Source organism: Stegostoma tigrinum, chromosome 22, assembly GCF_030684315.1.
Source record: "Stegostoma tigrinum isolate sSteTig4 chromosome 22, sSteTig4.hap1, whole genome shotgun sequence".
Taxonomy (NCBI): domain Eukaryota; kingdom Metazoa; phylum Chordata; class Chondrichthyes; order Orectolobiformes; family Stegostomatidae; genus Stegostoma; species Stegostoma tigrinum.
Window position 1 is genome coordinate 56,965,462 of NC_081375.1, and position 21,606 is coordinate 56,987,067.

Consider the following 21,606-nt stretch of genomic DNA (forward strand, 5'->3'; position numbering starts at 1 on the left):
TGCCAAGGTTGGAGACTATCAAGAATCATGACGACACCGGCCCTTGTCTGTACTGCAGGACTGCCCCAGAGTGCTCCAGGCAGCAGAAACAACATTGAACTACTCCAGTGGTCTGCACCATTACATTTCCTGTGGTACTTTATGCAGCCCCTCTGAGTGTGTAATACACACTCCCATATGGACCTCGTCATCAAACAAAGGCTCTTGTCACCTCCTCATTACTTCAAGTTGTTCAAATGAGGATGGCAGGGCAGAATATTGAAGAATTATTACAAAGTCTTCTGTTCAGTATCCTGCTGCTCTCTGACAAGGAAAACTGAAATGTACTTGATTTTCATGTAATTTTGATTCCCATTACAGGTCCTTATGGGAACAGGAAAAATGACAAGCTGGAAAATTTTGCAAGTAATCTTTGGGCCAGCCTGGAATCTTCCCATCCTCTGGCCATGACCTTGTGACCCTGCTTGGAGGTTGTAGTTACAGTTTCAGAAGTGATCAATTCCAGTGAGGATGTCTGTGCTAAGGTGAAAGCTCACGCACAGTTCTTCACGACGGGAAAAATGGCTCCATTCAGACTCTGGAGATTCAGGTATCCCACTGAGAATCGTTGTCTCCTTCATCATTCACCTTATTCCAGTCACCTGTCCTGCTCTGTGTGATTTCTGTCCATTCTCTCAGTCATGCTTGTCTGAGGGGATAGCCACTACTGTAGCCCTGTTGTTGACTTGTGCAGTATCCTCACAGTCAGGGAATGCTTCCCCATTCCTGAGAGATTTCAGCTGGCTTAAACAGCTCTGAAAACCACTAAACACTTTTACAAGAGTCAGCGGAAATCCACTTGCATCTAACCTGTAAGTGGTTGGTGATATCTCTATCCTCACTGCACTGGATTAAGAGAGGATTGTAACTGGAATACTGAGGTCAAAACATATACCATTAGCATCCAAGCAGCATTACGCATACTTCCATCAGAATGTGAATCAGATGACAGGGATTATACCTAGCACTTGGAGAACTGACAGAAACCCCAGGTTACCTTGTCAGGAAAGTTCCAGTGAATGAAGTGCCAACCGAGCACTTACCATTCGGGGGCAGTCTGTGGCTAAAACCCCACTCACTGAGAGATGCTGGCCAAACAGAGACTAGTGTCTCGCCATTGCAGGTGGTGCCACCAGGAAGGGTAGCTGATGCTGGTACTGCAAATAATCCAATGCTATTAGTGAGTCATGAACAAATTGGAGTCGTGGGAGAGGTTTTCTGGCCAGGGAATCAGGAGGTTGTCAGAAAAGGTAGTCAGGTGCTATCTGTTTGCCATAGCTACTAATATGGCATGGCGGATCAATGGTTAGCACTGCTGCCTCACAGCTCCAGGGACCCAGGTTCAATTCCAACCTCAGGTGACTGTCTGTGTGGAGTTTGCACATTCTGTATATGTCTGCATGGGTTTCCTCTGGGTGCTCCAGTTTCCTCCCACAGTCCAAAGATGTGCAGGTTAGATGGCTTGGCCATGCTAAGTTGCCCAGAGTGTCCAGGTATGTGTGGGTTAGGTGGGTTATAGTGGAATGGGTGTGGGTGGAATGCTACATCCAGCTCTACACCTTGTTATTCTCTATTGTAGAGCATCTATGTGCCCCACTGTTATTTTACTATCATGCCAGATGTGTAGTATGTGATTTCTCTGCAAGTTGGTATGACAAATTAAAATGATGAGACATTTTTATTCTCTAAATGATAAAACTCAAAATTCCAACTGCACCTATGTCAACTCCTGTGCTGTGACATGTCTTTACAGATTGAAAGGTGCATTTTATTTCAGTTGGGATGATTCTTGGATTTCTGCCAGACTTCAGCAGTTTGAGGTTTGCTGTGACAATTCCATGCCTTTTGACCTTCAACACAATCACAATGAAAATGACGTGGAAATTACAATATGGATACTGTGTGTGTGTGTGTGTGTGTGTGTGTGTGTGTGTACCTTGTGATATTTGATATAATCATTTGATATAATCAGTGGCGTTACTTTGGAGAGGTTTTGGTCTCCCCTTTGAATATTGAAGTAGAATGTAAAGCTCTTCCAGAAGTTCGCTAATGACATAGAGCATCAGTCTGATGAAAACCTACCTCTTCCCCTTGCTACTATCTACTTGTTATTGCAGTATCAGTTTCTGAGACATGCCTTAGAATCCATTAAAGACGTGAATAAAGGCAAACAGTTGCCACTCACTCTAACCAACGTTTTTGTGTCAAGATTTTACCCTCTACATGGACATGAGTCTTAATCCCATGTGCCCACTCTGTTCCAGTGAATGCTTTATTCATCCTTACTTTGACCACTTGCTGAACCGATTCCTAAATATTGACTTGGCTCCCTGTTCAGTCATTAATTCTGGTTGCACATTTTGAACTCTATGTGTTTGATGCAGCAGTTGGAAACAAGGGCTTGTGCTGCTTTAGTTATACCATCAATAGAGACTTTAAATAGTCATTAAAGAAAGGAAGAACTGGCACTGAATAAATTACCTGGGGTTTTTTTGTATTCATTCTTAGAATGGAGCTGCTGCTGGCTGGCCAGTATTTATTGCCCACTCATAGCTGCCCTTGACAAGGTGTTGGTGAGCTGCCTTCTTGAACCATGGCTTGGAGGGCAACTTACAGGTGGTGGTATTCCCATAAATTTGCTGCCCTTATCCTTCTAGATGGTAGTATTTATGAAAGTGTGGTTTCTAAAGAGCCTTGGTGAATTTATGCAGGGGATTTTGTAGGTGATGTGCACAGCTGCTACTTCCCATCACTGGTGGAGGGAATGAATTTTTCTCGCTATTGCTTTGTTAACTGTAGCAGCTTGCTGTGCCTAAATTGACTGCTGCATTTCCTGACATTGCAATAGTGACTACACTTCCAAAATATGAATACTGCTGAGAAAAGGCATATATTGCTCCAGTTTTTCAACTTGCACTTAACAGGACAATTCACATCAAATACAATGTAAAAGGATCAACTATTATAGTAAATAAGAAGTGAGTCCTGGTGTTTTCCCTGTGGAAACACCTCAGAGTCCACTGTAATTGCTTTATTCATCTTTACTTCAACCATTTGCTGTACCTGTTCCTAAATATTGATGTGGTTCCACTTCCAAATGAATCAGCACTCTCTTTGTGTACAGCTTTTCCCTTCACTTCTTGCAAATTGCCCCAATAAGTGCAAGATGAAAAGGATAAACAAAATGTATATTTTTCAAGTTCTGTATTACCAACTGATTACTGCCAAAATACTTCATTGGCTGTAAAGTGCTTTGGAATGTCCTGAGGTCATGAAAGGGAAGAAAGAGAAGGCTTTCTTTCTTAACATTGTGCATTTCACAGCTTTAGGATATCCCAAACAACTTCTGGCCAAGAGAATAGTTGAGAATTGGAGTCACTGTCGTAATGTGGAAACATGGCAGTCCATTTTTGCACAGTGAGATCTCACAAACGGCAACATCACAGTGACCAGAAAACCCCTTCAGTAATATCAGTTCAGAGCTTAGTATTGACCAAAACACCAGGATAACTCTGCTTGACAACAGAGGCATTATATTACCTGAGAGGGAATACGAGTATTTCACAACGAGACACCTGAAGCCACAATTTCCAAGGGTAGAGTGTTGGTTCGAATGGTATCATCCAAAGGTCAGCACCTCCGACAATGGAGCACTGGGTATGTTAGCCTAGATTTTCTTCTCAGGTCTATAGATCCTGACTTGAACAATGACATTCTGTCTTAACGGTTGGAGTGAAACCCACTGAGCTGCAGCTAATATCCAATGATTGATCTGTATAGTGAGTGAAAGGAAAATGGTGTAAACACCACACTGTGCAGCCTGATCTCATTCACTCACTCGGAGCAAATTTTCAGAAACTTGCCAGTAGATTGTGAGTGCACCTTCTTATTAAGCTGCTGCTTGTAGCCGCTCCTGCCAGGAGACCTGCTGTCATGGTGTGCCAATTCTGTCTGTCTTATGCCACCCTCATACATCGGTTGTGGTTTGTTGGCAGCCATTCTGTGACACCACTCTGTGACCTGTTCCTGGGAAGATAGGGTTCTCCTGTGAGGAATGATCGGATCTGTACCGGTTGGAACTTAGAAGAATGAGAATTGACCCTATGGCAATATATAAAATCCTGAGGGGACTTGATACATTGTGTACAGGGAAAATGTTTCCTCTTGTGAGGGAATCTCAAAAAAGGGGGTACAATTTAAGAACAGGAGGTCTTCTTTCTATGATGGAGACGAGGAGGATTTCCATCAGAGGGGTATGGGTCTGTGGAATTCTCTTCCCCAAAAAGTATTGGCAGCTGTACCATTGACTTTATTCTAGGTTGAGTTGGATGGTTTTTTGATAGATGTGGGAGACGAGGGCTTGGGGAAAAGGGACAGAGGGGCTTGAGTCCACAAGCAGATCAGCCACTGAATGGTGGAGCAGAGTTAAAGGGCTGAATGGCTTTCTGTTGCTCTCAAATGACATGTTCCTGTATTCCGTTCTAACATCCATCATCCAACTGCACATAGGTTGACCCCTCTTCCTGCTGCTGTCCAGAATCTCTTAGCTTGTAAGCTCAGATCAAATAGCCAAAATTGTGACTCTTTTTTTCTGGGTGTCACTTATTAAACTTGGAGAGAGGAAAAAGGAGTATATGAGTACCTTTTGTTCTTCTCATTTTAGATTCAATCTTTTTATAATATTTCTGAGAACTGCTTGAGAAACAGAGTCATAGAATCATACAGCATGGAAACAGATTCTTCAGTCAAACCAGCCCGTGCCAAACATATTTTCGAGCTAAACTAGTCCCACCTGCCTGCTCCTGGTCCATAACTCTCCAAATCTTTCCTGTTCATGTACGATTCTAAGTGTCTTTTAAGTGTTATAGCATCTAACTCAGGAAATGAATAGTTTTTTTGTGGGTGCATGTGGAATGTACTGTCTCATGGTGAGGGAAAGTAAAAGGTGTGTTCAGATTGAGGAAATGAATGCTGGCCTACACAGAATTGGTTGCTTTGTATGGCCTTATTGATTTTGCTTGCCTCTCGTACCTTGTCGTAAAACTGCTTATAACTTCAAGGAAGGAGAATAGCAATTGCTCTGGGTTTTGCAGAACACATTGTAAGTACATACAGATTTATTTTTTAAAAAAGCTATTAAACCAAAGAAATGGAATTGCACAATAAATCAGAAAGTAATGTGGCAGCCTAGCTGCTTGTTGAAGCACTTAGACTTTGTATAGATGGCTTTGTGCTTTGCCATCCACTTCCCACAATGGTTAAAATCATAAAATTGTACAGCACAGAATGAGTCCATTCAATCCATTATGCCTGGGTTGACTGGCGGAAAGAGATTTCTGATCTGCCCCACTTCCCAGTCTTTTCTCTGCACCACTGCAAATATTTCCCATTTTAAACTACTTCATTCCTCCTGCCTCAGAGCATCTTGCTTTCATTGTGCTGCTTGGGTTGCCCTAGAAACACTATTGGCAAAGTGGGTGGCAAGAGAGGTGATTCATTCTGAATGCCTCTTTTTAAAATATTATTTATTTATTGAATGTGGGCATCATTAATTGCTCATGAGCAGATGCTCCTGAGCTGCCTTCCAAAACCACAGTATTCCCAAAGCGATGATAAGGAGGGAGCTGCAGAATTCTCAATCAGTAAAGATGATGGAATGGCAACATTTTCATGTCAGGATTGTGTGTACATCCGAAGATTGGAGGGAAACTGAGAAGTGATGCCCCCATGTGCCTGCTGTCCTTGCCCTGCTGGTTGGTAGATGTTGTGGGTTCTGGAGAAACCTTTGAAGAAATGTTGTTGCGTTACTGCACTGTATCTTGTAGATTCCAGTTGGAGCATCCACTTTAAGGCATCTACTTGCATCCTCATTCGAGATTCTCTATTCTGAGTGTAGGGAGCCACTTACTATGCTAGTATTGCATGGTGCTGACTGTTTACAAGCTGCCAATCAAGATGAAGTCACGGAGAAAAGAAATAGCTGTGATGTGAAGGTACATGACAGATTCCATTGTGACTGTATTGGCTTAGTAGAAATATCACCATTGAGTCAAAAGGTTGTGGATTCAGTCACTTTCTAGAGATATGAGCACGTTTCACTGCAGTATTGAAGGAGTGCTGCAATGTCAGAGGTACTTTTTATTGGGTGAGAAATTAAGTTAAGGTTTGGCCTTCACCAAATATTGTACTTATTTGGCTGAAAAAAATGCTTTGGAGATGTCCTGAAGCTCAGAGAGAGATTATATAAAGGCAAGTTATTTGTGGATTTCTGTCGGAAAGTTGGCTCCAGTTATATTTTCTCAACAGCTCATTCTTCTGTGTGATTTGAAGCTAATATTCGTAACTGTCAAATTTTACAATCTATTCCTGAAATGTTTGATGCACTATAAGGCACTATGTATTGTTCATCTTTTTAAAAATGAAAGAAGAGGAATTCTGTTGCATGAGGATTCTCCAGTGGCTTCTATAATATTGGACATAGTATAATTTCATTTAGAAAAATGATGAGATTACAACCATATTTAATAACTAAACACCATACTTTACTTTGCAGAAGTCATGATAATACAAATTAGGTGCTTTTTAATAATGTGGGGTACATCGAGCAGTTAAGTGTAATTTGGATGAGTAGGTGCAGCTTTACAGAGTCCTCCTATGATCTAAAATACAGAGATGCTCATTGTATTTGGAGTGGCGATTGGATGGGAGGAGGAGGCTGGCCTTATTTTATCTGTATTTATTATTATTTCCAGAAGCCTGGAGCTTATCAAACCAGAGTAGTGCTTGATATTTCAATGTGTTGACCTATCTACCAGTGGAAAGAAAAGTTATGAAAGTACCAGATGCTGTAATAAAATGAATGAATTACATGTAATTTCTACCCCACACTCTCACAATCCTGATGGTTAATGTGGGTTATAGTTCAGTGAAGAATTTCTGGCAAAGAACACAAAGTGCTTTATTCTATTGAACTATCAGACAAACATCAGATGAGTTTGTATCATTGAGTGACATGTTTTATTGGTGTTTGAAGAGTGAATGATCCTCCCTGACAGAAGCAAGAGACTCCTGCCCATTGATGCTTGATGACTGGCTGTAGCCAATTACTTGTGAGTGAATTTGAATGACTGTGACATCCAATAGTCAGAGCTGGTGGATGTTTCTTTTCAATATCGCAATTGCATTTCATAACCATATTGGAACACATGTATGAAGGCACAAAACCAATCCTTTTCCCTGACTGAAGACACTGGCATTTACCAGAGCTGTGGTTCATGATGAACCAATCACTATCAAATGACAGAGAAATAATACCATTTCAAAGCGAAGTTCACCCAGCTTTCAGCTGCATTGAAGATCCTTTCTTGTGGAGTGAAATAGAAGTTCTCTGTTAAGAAACGATGATTAGTCAAAACGTAGCCTTTTACAATTAAATTACAAACTAAAATGAGGCAGTACTGCAAAGTATGAGCAATGTATTTTTTCACGAGTAAAGCTGAGTCTGCAGTCTTAAATACTAATGTGCATCATTGCATTATCCCTTTGTATAAGTTATTCAAGATTAAGGTTAAGAGTCATGGTATTTGAATGTAGCAGAATGCACACTCATCCAACAAACATCGGAGGGCTCACATATCTTTCACACATCTTATATGAGGCCAACATTTGAGAAAGAACATCAGCTGCCAGGATTTGGTTCTCCAATTGAGCACCCACTATTTGCAGGAGTGTCATGAGAGCAAGAATTGACTTGTTCTCAGTGGGAGCATCACAGGGCACAGAATAGTGACCATACATTCTATCAGGGCTGTAAATCTGAAACGTCAATTTTTCTGCTCCTCTTCTGCTGCCCGACCTGTCACGTTCCTCCAGCTCCACACTGTGTTGACTCTGACTCCAACATCTGCAGCTCTTGATATCTCCGAGTGACTGTGCATAGCAACCTTTTGAAAAGAGATATCACTTAGGAGCAGCGGTTGTGGGTAGCTCTGATTCCCATTCCTTCCTTTAATCTGGCATGCAGAGATTACTAGTAATGTCTTCTTCATCACTTAGATCAGATAACATATCACAGACTGGTCTGTGTCATTCAATTCCAAACCAGACAGTTTTTGTACTGCCTGAGCCTTTGGTGGATATAAAATAAAGATGGTACTGGGGAAGGATCACCATAGCCTTTTAGCTATTCTACCCTAGTGGCCAAAACGACATAGATTCCCGAAGGTTGTACGTTTGGCATGGTATGTATGCAGTAAATACTAATAGTACGGAAATTGCTCTCTGAGATGCCTCAGAGCGGAATATGTTGTAAGGAGGAAAGTTGAATTCTAATGCACTTTCCATAACATTCAACTTGAAATATTTCAGCATATACATGGTTGGTTAGCTGAGTTGGCTGGATGGCTGGTTTGGGATGCAAAATGATACCAATAGTGTGAGTCTGATTCTTGTACCGGCTGAGTTTACCGTGAAGGACTGTATGCCAGGGAGAAGTTGTAATTTCAATAATATTTGAAAAAACAAAGCTGTCAATAGGAAATTCTGCATTTTCACCGAGTTATCTCTTCAAAAGTCAGGAGGACACAGCGCAGAAACAAAAAGAAGGGGAATGGGTCAAAGCATCGCAATGTGGACAAGTCTGAGGCCGATCTCCTTAATGATGAGACCAGGAGCTTTAAAAGATTGGTGTGTCAAGACAAACAGACCATTACAGGATAGATTTCAAGTTGAAAAGATTGCTTTTATCTCAAGGCAGTTCAAATTCAAGAAGCTTGGCCAGACTGCATCTGGAATTCAATGTTCAGTTTTGGTCAGCATGCCTCAGAGAAGGCCTTTTGAGGAGGTAAATTGTAGATTCACCAGAATGATAGCAGGGCTTAAAGAGTTAAGTTATGGAGACAGGTTGTCTGGACATAGCTTATCTCTTCAGTTTAGATGGTCCACATTGATCTCAACAAAATATTTAACATGATGAATAGATTCATTAGGATAAATAGAGAGGAACTGTTTCCTCTTGGGGTGAATCCAGAACAAAAGATTAATACTTAATATTGGAACCCAAGCTGAGCAGGAGCAGCTGTCTATACAGAAGACAGGGGAAATCTGAAATTCCCTCCAGAAGGCTGTGTTTGTGCATTATTTTAAATTTTCTGATAACATGGTGTGAAGCTGAATGAACACAGCAGATTCTCCAGCATCGGCAGTTCCTACTATCTCTGTATAAATTTTCTGATAGTTTTCTTTTGTTCAGTGAGGTTTTGAAGGAATTTAGAGCAAAGCGTGGGAAGATGAAGTTGAGCTGGGATCATCAATAATCCAATTGAATGATGGAGCCGGCCTATTTGAATGTTTTAATGAACATTATTTGTGAAGCGTGTACATCACATAGAGGTTTCAAGGTGATGACGTCTTGCTTTAATCTCTTCAAACTGAGAAAGACAGAACTTTAAAATAAAGCAATGTAACCAAATTAACTCAGTATGTACTCGGGCTCAGATACAATAGTATTTTCAATTGGCAACATCAATGTGATATGAAACCCATGATAATCTCAACGGACATAAGATGAACTGACTACTCTGACACAGATCAGTTATGGTCAATAAAACTTGTGATCAGCAGTCAACCCACAATTGAAACTGATTCATGTCATTTGGTGCCTTTGTTTCCGATTAGTAGGAAACCAAAGGACATCTACATGCTACTGTAAATGTCAGCAAAGAAATCACTGGTGAGGAGTGAAAAAGTTGACGATGTGAAGACTAAATGCAAGGGTGCCCGTTATAATACCTTAAATTACAGGAAGAATAAAGTATTTGTTTTTTAATGATATAAGATGCACAAACAATGTGTGTACAATACATAGGTCAGGGTGTTTTCTCTTGCATGCAAATACCATAGACTTTTGCCTTTATTCAGAAAAGATAAAAAAAAAGGTGTGCATTAGTATTTCAGTAGGAGGACTCTGCTTTGCTCCTGGAAAACATATTATTCATACACCACTGTAGAATATTGCCAAATTTTCCCTGTAGAACATAGAACATAGAACAGTACAGCACAGAACAGGCCCTTCAGCCCACAATGTTGTGCCGACCATTGATCCTCATGTATGCACCCTCAAATTTCTGTGACCATATACATGTCCAGCAGTCTCTTAAATGACCCCAATGACCTTGCTTCCACAACTGCTGCTGGCAACGCATTCCATGCTCTCACAACTCTCTGCGTAAAGAACCTGCCTCTGACATCCCCTCTATACTTTCCACCAACCAGCTTAAAACTATGACCCCTCGTGCTAGCCATTTCTGCCCTGGGAAATAGTCTCTGGCTATCAACTCTATCTATGCCTCTCATTATCTTGTATACCTCAATTAGGTCCCCTCTCCTCCTCCTTTTCTCCAATGAAAAGAGACCGAGCTCAGTCAACCTCTCAAAGCTGTAGCTCGAGGTTAATTTCAAAGACTATGTTTTGACAACTTAATATGATGCTTTTCGTTATATTAATTTTTTAAATTATATTGGGCCAAATTTTTACAGTAGAACTAAAATAGGTGAACCTGGATTTTAGATGTTATTTTCTCTCTATTTGATTGCTTTATAATTCTGATGGAATTACTGTGTGCCCTGTGTCTGCTTCATATGCTCTTCAGGCTCCAAATGCCTCAAGTATTATATTTTATTAATAGGAATAGGACAATCTAACTGTTGTTCAGTATGATATTCATATAGATTGAAGGAATTACTCATTACTCGGCACAACATTGTGGGCTGAAGGGCCTGTTCTGTGCTGTACTGTTCTATGTTCTAAGTACTATTGATGGAACGCCCCCCTCATTTGTAATGACTGTAAGGCTCTATCTCCTTATCACTATGAATTCTCACATTATTTTACTGTTCTCTGTTCATTTAAACCCCAGTGGATCACTGAATCAATTGAACAGGTAATGGCAGGAAGGCAAACTGCTCAGACACACACACACTGGTGTTTCTGTATCATAGGAGGCCTTACAGCTCCTTAAGCTTATTCTACCTTTAACTTAGATAACGGACAAACTGAATCCGAACTCCATTGACCTGCCCTGATTCCATATTGCTTCATTTTGCCAAATGAAAATCTACCAGTCTCTCAGTTCTGAAACTTTCAATTGAAATTTAACCTTTTTGGATGTCAGAGTTCCAGATTTCCGTCACACTGTGCACAATGCTGCTTCCTGACGGTGCCCAAGATCGGCCTAGCCCTGATGCTGCGTTTATGCTGTGTTGTTCAGAATTCCCAAACCAAATGAAACAGCCGGAACATTGGAACAGGAAGAGGCCATTTAGTCTCTCAAGCCTGTTCTGCCACTTTGTGAGATCATAGCCAATATGTGACCCAACTCTGTATAGCCACCTTTGCTCTATATTCTTCGATACCCTCAGCGAACAAAAATAAATCAATCATTTTTTTTTAAAAATTGACAATTGTGAAGTGAGGTCTAAATACAGCCACCCTTTGTATAAAACAATTATTCCTCAAAGGCCTGACTCAAATTTTTTGAAGACGCTCGCCGCCATAGACTTTCAAATGAGCAGAAACATCTTTTTACGACTTTTCCCCTTATTATTTGAAAATCTTCAATCAATTTATGCCTTAATATTTTTGAATTATAGCAGGTACAGCCCTTGTTTGTGTAATCTCTCTTCATTATTTCACCCTTGTAGGTTTTTAGAAGTATTATTCTGATAAACCTACATTTACAAGGTTAGAATATCCTTTCTAAGACATGGTGTCCAAAACTCCTCTTGAGATGTGGTCTGTCTGGAGCTTCATATCACTGAAGCATGATTTCTATCCTGTTGCATTCTAGTAAGGCCATTAGCCTATTCAATTATTTCATTTTCCCCTGTCTACCCAATAGAGTGCTTTAATCACCATACATACCAGGAAGCAATGGGAGATCTGTTGATTCCCCTCAGCAAAATGTCTTGCCTCAAGTTGGTACCTTGGGGTAGAAGGTTTTCGAAACTGAGGCAGATATTGAACCTGTAATGTTATGTCCATTACATGGACTTACCTGTGGAATAATTTGCCTCTTTTTGAAATTAAAGTTCAAAACACATTCTCTCAGCTAATTCACTCCTTCTTCAATGCAATGAAATTGTCTTTAGCTTTCCCAGTTTTCTATTTCTTTCACAAGTTGAAAACCCAAGTCAGCCTCCTGCTGCTTATGGCCTGGGCCGTATCATGCAGTACATGCTGTGGTTGCTGATTGGTTTGTGGAATTGTGACTAGTTGTGGATGCTACAGGTCATCAACCTGACGACAGCTCTCTGGTTCCTGGGAAAGTGAACAGCTTGTGGGTGTGAATGATACCGTGGAAGCCTTCAGGCCTCAGAAATGGAAGGTAGAGTCTCTCTTTGTCTCTGCAGTAAATAATACTTGGAACTAAAAGAAAACCAGTTGTTTCGCTCAACATTTGTTGTAAGCTGTTGCTTTTAACCGATAAGCCAAAGACTTTGTAATTTGTGAACTGGTCGCTCTGTGCCTCCTATGAAGCAGTGAAGGAAACAAAAAGAAAGATCAGAGAACTGAAGGATTCGGGAAACAAAATTTTTATTTATTCATTCACAGGATGGGGGCGTTGCTGGTTAAGCCAGTATTTATTGCCCTTCCCTATTTGCCCAGAGGCCAGTTAAGAGTCAACCATGTTGCTGTGGGTCTGAAGTCACGTGTAGGCCAGATCAGGTAAGGAAAGCAGTTTCCTTCCCTAAATGACATTTGTGAACCAGACGGCTTTTTCCAACAATCAACGATGGATTCGTGGTCATTGTTTAGACTCTTAATTCCAGATTTTTAATTTACATTCAAATTCCACCGTCTGTCACGGCAGGATATGAATCCAGGTGCCCAGAATATTACTCGGGTCTTTGGCTACACAGTCCAAGGCCCTCCTTGGCCCCATTCCTCCTTATCTTGGTCAATCCCTCCAAATCTAAAACTCTCTGTGATTCTTTCGTTCCTTCAAATCTGGCTTCTTCCACATCCTTAATTTCATAGAATATAACATAGAACATTACAGCACAGTAGAGGCCCTTCGGCCCTTGATGTTGTGCCGACCAGCCAGACCAATCTGAAGCCCATCTAACCTACACTATTCCATATGCTTGCCCAATGACGTCTTAAATGTACTTAACTTTGCTTTGTCTTCACTGTTCCAGCAGTTTTAGCTTCAGGTTCCTACTGCCTTACCATTGTAATTCCCTCACAAACCTCTCTCTGAATCTCCACTATCTGTTTCTGCTCACTTAAAGTGCTCACCTTTTGGTCACTTGTCCTAATATATCACGATGTAGCTCAATGTAAAAAATTACCCAATGACTTCTCGTGAAGCAACTTGGGACTCTAAAAACACTACATATTAACAAGTTATTCTTGAGTGATAATGGGAACTGCAGATGCTGGAGAATCCAAGATAATAAAATGTGAGGCTGGATGAACACAGCAGGCCCAGCAGCATCTCAGGAGGGTCTAGGCCCGAAACATCAGCTTTTGTGCTCCTGAGATGCTGCTGGGCCTGCTGTGTTCATCCAGCCTCACATTTTATTAACAAGTTATTCTTGTTGTATTTAACAGCATTTACATCCAGTAAATGGACTGGCTTTATTGAAGTTCTTGTCTCCCGTCCGATATTAAAATAGAATGTTCATGTGTTAAAACACTTCCAGATGGAAACCATTGTGTTAATTATATGCAGCATCAATCTGAGAAAAAATTGACTTATTTTGATCAGGTCACATTCTGTGAAATATGTGCCCATTGTAAAGGAGTGTGTTATGATCCCGTGACCCTGTCACACATGCAACACAAATTTAATTGGCTCCATGATTCTTGTGTGTTTCACCTTATTGCTTGATGACCTAGCCATTCATTTTAATCAATGCATCAATGTGGCTTCTAGTAGTCAGAACATTTTGTATTTAAGTTAATTTGAGCTTGCCTCTACTTTTACTTTTATCATGGTTTTAGCCTGATACAAAAAGATGAAAAAATGACAATTCGTGCATTTATTTGGCATATTTCATTATTTTGGGATGTGTTACAACCTAAGAGACACTTTTGAAGTGTAGGTGCGGTTGTGATGGAGGAAATGTAGGTTGACAGGGCTGCACACAGCAAGATCCCAGTAATAGCAAGGATACCAGGAAAAACTTGACAACAGCAGCCATGGGATCCTTTATGCCAAGCATCATCATACAGAAGTGCTGAGAAAATGGGGAGGCGGCAATGCGAAGACAGTCTTACTGTCTGAGGAGTCCCGAGGACAAGGGCAATGTACTGAGGTCGTTGGTTCAAACCCTGCCATGGCAGTAACTGAAATGGAATTAGTGGCAACCACGTTGAATGTTGTGAAAACTCATTTGGTTCACTAGTACCCTTTAACTGCTATTCTCAGCTGGTCACTTGCCCCCTGCTTGTGACTTGATACCCACAGCGATGGGTGCCTGCTCTCTGGGATGGCTTAGCAAGGCACCCAGTTCCATCAAAATTTGATAAAACCTAAAGAAAAGAATAGACCACTGTATGGTCAAAACAACGAACCCTGGACTGTTTCTGGGTCTCCCTATCTGGATCAAAACCATTCTGCCTATACTTGCAGAGGGCCGAGCAGGACTTGATTTGTTCTTTCAACACGTCAGAGCAAAGCATTAATGTCTGTGATTGGTACTGAGGTAAAATGGGGCTGGTTTTCTGGCAGTTCCTTGAAAATAGAAAGGCACAAAATTTCAGTCCCTTGTCCAACTCAAGATAGCTACTGTACTTAACCCCTTAGAAGTGTAAGTTTTGTAATTGATACCACAGAATCCCTACGGTACTGATAGAGGCTATTCAGCCCATCAGGTCAGCACCAACTCTTTGCAGAGTATCGCACCTGCCTTATCCCTGTAACCCAGCATTTACGAAGCCTGCTCATCTCTGGACACGACAGACAATTTGGCCCCCACACCTCAGGAAGGACATACTAGCCCTGGAGCGTGTCCAGCGGAGATTCACACGGATCATCCCTGGAATGGTAGGTTTAACATATGGTGAACGGCTAAGGATCCTGGGATTGTGCTCATTAGAGTTTAGAAGGTTGAGGGGAGATCTGATAGAAACTTACAAGATAATGTGTGGTTTAGAAGGGGTGGACGCTAGGAAGTTGTTTCCGTTAGGTGGGGAGACTAGGACCGGTGGGCACAGCCTTAAAATTAGAGGGGGTAAATTTAAAACTGAAATGAGACGACATTTCTTCAGCCAGAGAGTGGTGGGCTTGTGGAATTCATTGCCACGGAGTGCAGTGGAGGCCGGGACGTTGGATGCCTTCAAGGCAGAGATCAACAAATTCTTGATCTCAGAAGGAGTCAAGGGCTACGGGGAAAGTGCAGGGAAGTGGAGTTGAAATGCCCATCAGCCATGATTTAAATGGCGGAGTGGACTTGATGGGTCGAATGGCCTTACTTCCACTCCTATGTCTTATGGTCTTACGGTCTTAATTTACCATGGCCAATCCACCCGACCTGCACATCTTTGGACTGTGGGAGGAAGCTGGGGCACCTAGAGGAAGCCCACGCAGACAAAGGGCAGAATGTGCAAACTCCACACAGACATTTGCCAGAGGTTAGAATTGAACTGGGTCACTGGTGCTGTGAGGCAGCAGTGCGAACCACTGAGCCACTGTGCCAAATTAATAGTGATGTCAAACAGATAGCCACATTTGTCTAAAACTGGAGTCTGTGGCTGGTGTACACACTGGGAACTGAGTTAGGATCCAATGAGCCAGTGCTCCTTAAACATCTTGCCACTGTGACCCATTTTGAGGCCTAAAACATCTTGCATCCCCTCTGTGAGGCATGTATGGGTGCGGGGTCATTGGGGGAAGTTGTGAGTTGTTGGGTGGCTTGTGAGAACAGGAAACTGTTAGAATAGGCACACAGTTGATAGAACATGGTCAGAACTTTGTGAATATCATTCCTACCTCAGAACCTGTGGCCTCAACATTTCAGATCATTTTGGGAACGATCACATGGAGTGCTGCGCTAAAGCTGCAGCACTGAGTTTCTGCCACTAGTTGTCCTCAGTGAGCAACGGGAAGTCAGAAATCTTTTACAATGATGGAAGCCAATGAACATATTCTAATGTCTTCCATAGAGCCAGCCAGTTTCGAAGGAAAAAAAACATGCCTAGCCCTCAGAAATCTTTCAAAGTAACTCTTACAGTAGATCATCTTACAGTACAATGACAATTCGTAGACAAAGCTGGTGGCTACCCATGCACAGAAAGATCCCACAAATAGGGAATGGAGTGATTTAACATTTACATAGATTTTTACAGCATAGAAACTAACTATTCAGCTGATGTGGTCCATTTTGGTGCATTTGGTTGATGCTTATTTCAGATGGGGAGGATAGGATGCTAGTTGAAAAAGAACAGTGGTGAAAACCACCAAATATATGCAATTAGATTATTCATTGGTCCACACAAAGTAAACCATTGCTGCTGTAATTCTGATTTGGAATTACTTGGCACGGCATTGGCAGTCTTAGAATCTCTAAAACAATAGTTCATGTGATGGATAATGTCATACATTTTCAGTATGGAACCAATTCCCTACTATCAACCCATATTCTACCTGACCTAGGAGTGCTTGATATTGGTACAAGATGCAAGGTCTGGAAAGCCTTTCCTTTTCTCAGCTGAGACATCCTGGCATATAGAAAACATGATAATTTCTGGGAAATGTTGCCAAGTACGCTGTCAATTTGAAACTTCCCTCCTGAAGAAATACATTCTTAAGCAACACTTATGCAAGTTTTAATTGTTCTATTCAGAAATAAGCTTCATGCTGGCAGAAAGGCTATTTCATTTTAAAAGGTGACTTCTCTTGCAGCCATATTTGCTGACAACAACATCATTGTCCTTGACTTCAGATCAACCACAACTTCACTTTTGTTGGAATTTCCTAGAATCATAGAATCCCTACAAGATTCTGCCGAGTGAATCTGCACCGACTTTCCAAAGAGCTTCCCACCCAATTCATCCTATCCCTAATACCCTGCATTTCCCATGTCTAGCCCACACACCCCTGGACACTATGGGCAATGTAGAATAGCCAGTCCACCTAACCTGCACATCTTGTGGAAGGAAATTGGAGCACCTGGAGGAAATCCACACAGACATTTCATTTCAAATGAAGCAGCATTATATTTTTAAATAAACAAAAATGTACCTACTGCAGGGTTTGGGATGACACTCTAATACGTGACAACTCCCACGAACTAAAGTTGCCTGAAAAAAAATCATCTGTCCATGTTTGCCATTGTTCCTTTAAGAGGTGAGTCCACTCTTCTCTGGCAGGCTATTAAAATTCTGTCTCTTTTTTTAATGAAGCAGCTTTTTATCACTCTCTTTCTCCCCAGCACTCGAATGGAAAAGAGCTCTCTACAGCTAATTGACTTGAGGAGTTGTTGATAAGAATGGTCATATTTGCGACTGCAGTCACTTAATCTAATTACAAATTGAAGCTTCTCCTTTCATGACAAATAAGATGTGCAGCTCTCCCTCTTTCTCCCCCCGTCCCCCCACCTTTCTAAACACCACTCTTTTCTTCCGGCTTTTAAATGCCAAGAATAATTATAGTTTTGCAGACGTAGCGGGGAGGACAGATTTGGGAAGAAACATAGAATTATGTGTACCCAACCTTGGACCCTGATGTCGACTCGGCTCACTCGTGACCTTAAACAGATGTCTGAATAAATGCTCTCTGATGAAGGGTCTCGGCCCGAAACGTCAGCTTTTGTGCTCCTGAGATGCTGCTTGGCCTGCTGTGTTCATCCAGCCTCACATTTTATTATCTTGGATTCTCCAGCATCTGCAGTTCCCATTATCACTATGAATAAATGCTGATCTCCCACCTCAGTAGTTCTTTTAAAGAGTGTTGCAGAATTGGTGTTTTGTAGTAATGGGGATAATTTTAACAGCCAGGTTTGACTGATGGTCTGCAAACAAATTCTTGCACTTGAAAGGACACCATCTGATGGAAATTAAATACTTTGCAGTGGTGCCTATAAGCTCTACCAGCCTGTTAAAGACTTTGTGGGATACTGGAGTGCAACACTGCTTTTGTATAATGGCTGTGCCTACACTGCACTGCTAGATGCATATTGACTAAAAAACCTCAAATAATGGCTAACTTGCTGCCTTTCCTTGTCTGACATATGAACTGGTGTAGGCCAATCAGCTTTTCTGTTTGTTATTACAGAGATTCCAGCGCAGACAGGCAGTGTACCTTTAAAACAGTTGCTTGACATCATGTGTAACACTCTTGCATAAAGATACCCACCTCACCTTCAGTCAAGCTCTCAGACAATTAGGTCAGTCTGGCATGTTCAGTCAGCTACGTGCATGTAATTTGTAGTAACATCAATAAGCACTGAAACCAGACTATGAGTACGAGATGCTATAGCAGTGTAAATAGTTAGTGTTGTTAATGAACTTCAAGACATCTGTCTCAAGGAGTACCCAGTCTTTGTGGTATATGTTATGTGAGCTAACATATAGGACAGCACTCAGACCATATCATATCTAGAAGACACATCATTCTAAAGCTGGTGCTATTATGCAGTTAGAGTAAGGTTGATTGGCCTTAAATCCCAAGGCAGCAGATGGTGAAATTTTAATTCAATAAAATCTGGAGATAAAAAAGAGACTAATGGCAGCAATCAAATTATTGCTAATTGTCATGAAAATTCAGCTGGTTTGCCAGTGTCCTTTAGGATACGACATCTGCTGTCTTTACCTGGACTGGCTGACATGTGACTCCAGACCCATTGCAATATGGTTCACTCTTGACTGCCCCCTGAAATGGCTCGGCAAGCCAGTCAAACTACTACAAAGCCCATACAAAGGGACTAAAGTAGATTGACTGGTCAGCGTCAAACCAATGGTAAACCTAACACCCCCTGACGCTGCAAAGCCTTCCTTATTAACATCTGCACCAAAATAGGGAGAGCTGTTCCACAAACGAGGCAATCAACAACCTGTCATTCTCATGCTCACTGAGTCATAGCGGACAGACAATAACCCAGACACCACCATTACCACCCTGGGTGTGCCCGGTCCAACAGGACAGACCTGACAGAGATGGTAGCACAGAAACTACAGCCAAGAAGCAATTACCCTGCGAGTCCCTGGTTTTGATTCTAGCCCATATGAAGTCTGATGGCGTCAAATCAAACATGAGCAAGGAAACATCCCACTGATTACTACCTACAACCACTCCTCACCCTTTCTCCACAGCTGCTCCATGTTGAACATCACTTGGAGGTGGCATCGAGGGTGTTGAAGGCACACAGGGCTCTCTGGGTGAGGGACTTCACTACTAACTCTGCTCTGGACTGTTTCATTAAGTACCCGACTGATCGAATTGGTCAAGTCTGAAAGGACGAGCCTGCTTGACTGGATCTGCGGCAGGTGCTGAAAGAACCAACAAGAGGGAAAAATCTATTTGATCTTGTTCCCACCAAGAGGTGTCTGTCCCTGATTGTATTGGTGAGAGAGACCACTGCACAGTCTTTGCGGAGACAAAGTCTTGTTTTGGCTTTGAGTGTACCCTCCATTTTGTCATGTGGCACTTACAGATGGGACAGGCTTCAAACACATCTAGCAGCTCAAGACTGGGCATTCCAAAAGGGCATCAGCTTAAGACTGGGCATTCAGAAGGGGCATCAACAGCAGCAGAATTTTACTCTTACATAATCACATCCAGACATATCCCCCACTCTACCCTTACCATCAAACTAGGGCAACAACCCTTCTTCCGTGAAAAGGGCAGGAGGACATGCTAGAAGCAATGCCAGACATACCTAAAAATGAGGTGTCAACCTGGTGAAGCCACAACATGGGACTACTTGCATGCCATTCAGTGATAGACAGAGCTAAGGTCAGCCCAGAAACAAATCAGCTCTAAGCTCTGCTTTCCCAGCACATCCAAACAGCTAACGGCAAACTGGGGCCACTGTCTTGATTAGTATAACCCCGACAATACTTGAGCAGTGTGACTCCAGCCCAGCTAAAACAACCCACTTGATTGGTACCCCATCCACCAACTTCAACAGTCATGCCCTCCAACCACAGGATGGACAGTGACAGCTACCATGTGGAAAAAGCAGTGAAATACTCTCTATAGCTCCTTTGACAGTACCTTCCAAATCTGCGACCTCTCCCAGCTCGAAGGATTGGGCCAGTAGATACATAGGATCACCACCACCTGCAGGTTCCCCTCCGAGTCACACATGATCCTGACTCAGAAATATTTATCATTATTCCTTCACTGTCAACTGGGGCAAAATCCTGGAAATTCCTTTCATGTGGTGTTTCTGCATTTCAGAACATGCAGTGATTCAAAAAATGCTTCTCACTATCTTTGCTGGTAGTCAAAGGTGATTATCGATTAACAATCAATGTTAATGTAGCCAGAGATTCCCAGGTCCTGTGAATGAATTTTAAAAAAATAGATTTCCTAACTTGATTCTGTATTCCTTACTACCCTTACCTCAATAAATAAACTCAGATTTGAGATTTTCAGTTGATCCTCACATTTAACAGCTTTTTGAGGGGGTTTGAGTTGGTGGGGGTGAGGTCCCAATTTCAGGATTCAACTCTGCAGTGGGTGAAGAAATGCTTTCTGACATCAGCCTGAACAGCCTAGCTCTAAGTTTAACATTATATTCCCTTATTTCAGACTGTATGACCAGAAAAAAATAGTTTCTCTTCATATACCTCATCAAATCATTTTAAGCAGATCAATTTGTAAACTCCCTAATCTTCTAAATTTGGGAATTAAGCCAAGTTTTTGCAGCCTGCCCCACACTTTAACTCTTGTAGCCCCAATATCATTGTGCAGACAAAAACATCCCAAATACCCTCTGATAATCTGGAATTGTTAAGCAAAGCTGAGAGAAAAATATTGACCTACACTGTATTCATACTTGGGCACTGCTACTGAATTTCTTGAAATAATACCATGAAATATTCAATCCAATGTTGAGGTTGAAATTGACTGATTCCTGGGATGACAGGATTGTTGTATGAAGAGAGTCAAGATCAATTTGAACTGTATTCAGTGCTGTTCAGCAGATTGGGGGTGGGGGGTGGGGGGGGGGGGGTGCATCCGAAACACCTGTAAAATTCTAACTGGGATAGGCAGAGTAAACCCAAGAAAGGATATTTCTGAGGAGCGGGGAGTTCAGAACCAGGAATGATAATGTAAAGATATGGGTAGGCCATTTAGGACTTAGATGAGGAGAGATTCCTTCACGCAGAGAGTGGTGAGCCTGTGGAATTCACTGCCAAAGAAATCAGCTGGGGCCAATACATTGAATATTTTCAAGAAGGAGACAAGCATAGTTCCTGCAGTGAAAGGGATGAAACAGTATAGTTAAAAGAGGGAACAGGGTACTTGAGTTGGATGACCAGCACGATCATAATGGCAGAGCTGGCTCAAAGGGCTGAATGGCCTACTCCTAATTCCTATTTTTTTGTGTTTCTAT

General features: G+C 41.8%; 1 protein-coding gene across 4 annotated transcripts in view; it reads left to right on the forward strand.

Moving 5' to 3' along the window:
- Positions 1 to 369: 369 nt before the first annotated feature.
- The window catches only part of LOC132210882 (uncharacterized), a 350,749-nt gene continuing 329,512 nt past the window's right edge, over positions 370 to 21,606 (forward strand). For all 4 annotated transcript variants that reach the window (XM_059653854.1, XM_059653853.1, XM_059653851.1 and 1 more), the window contains exon 1: positions 370 to 589. The gene's annotated coding sequence lies outside the window, so the exon portion shown is untranslated. The remainder of the gene's footprint in view (positions 590 to 21,606) is intronic.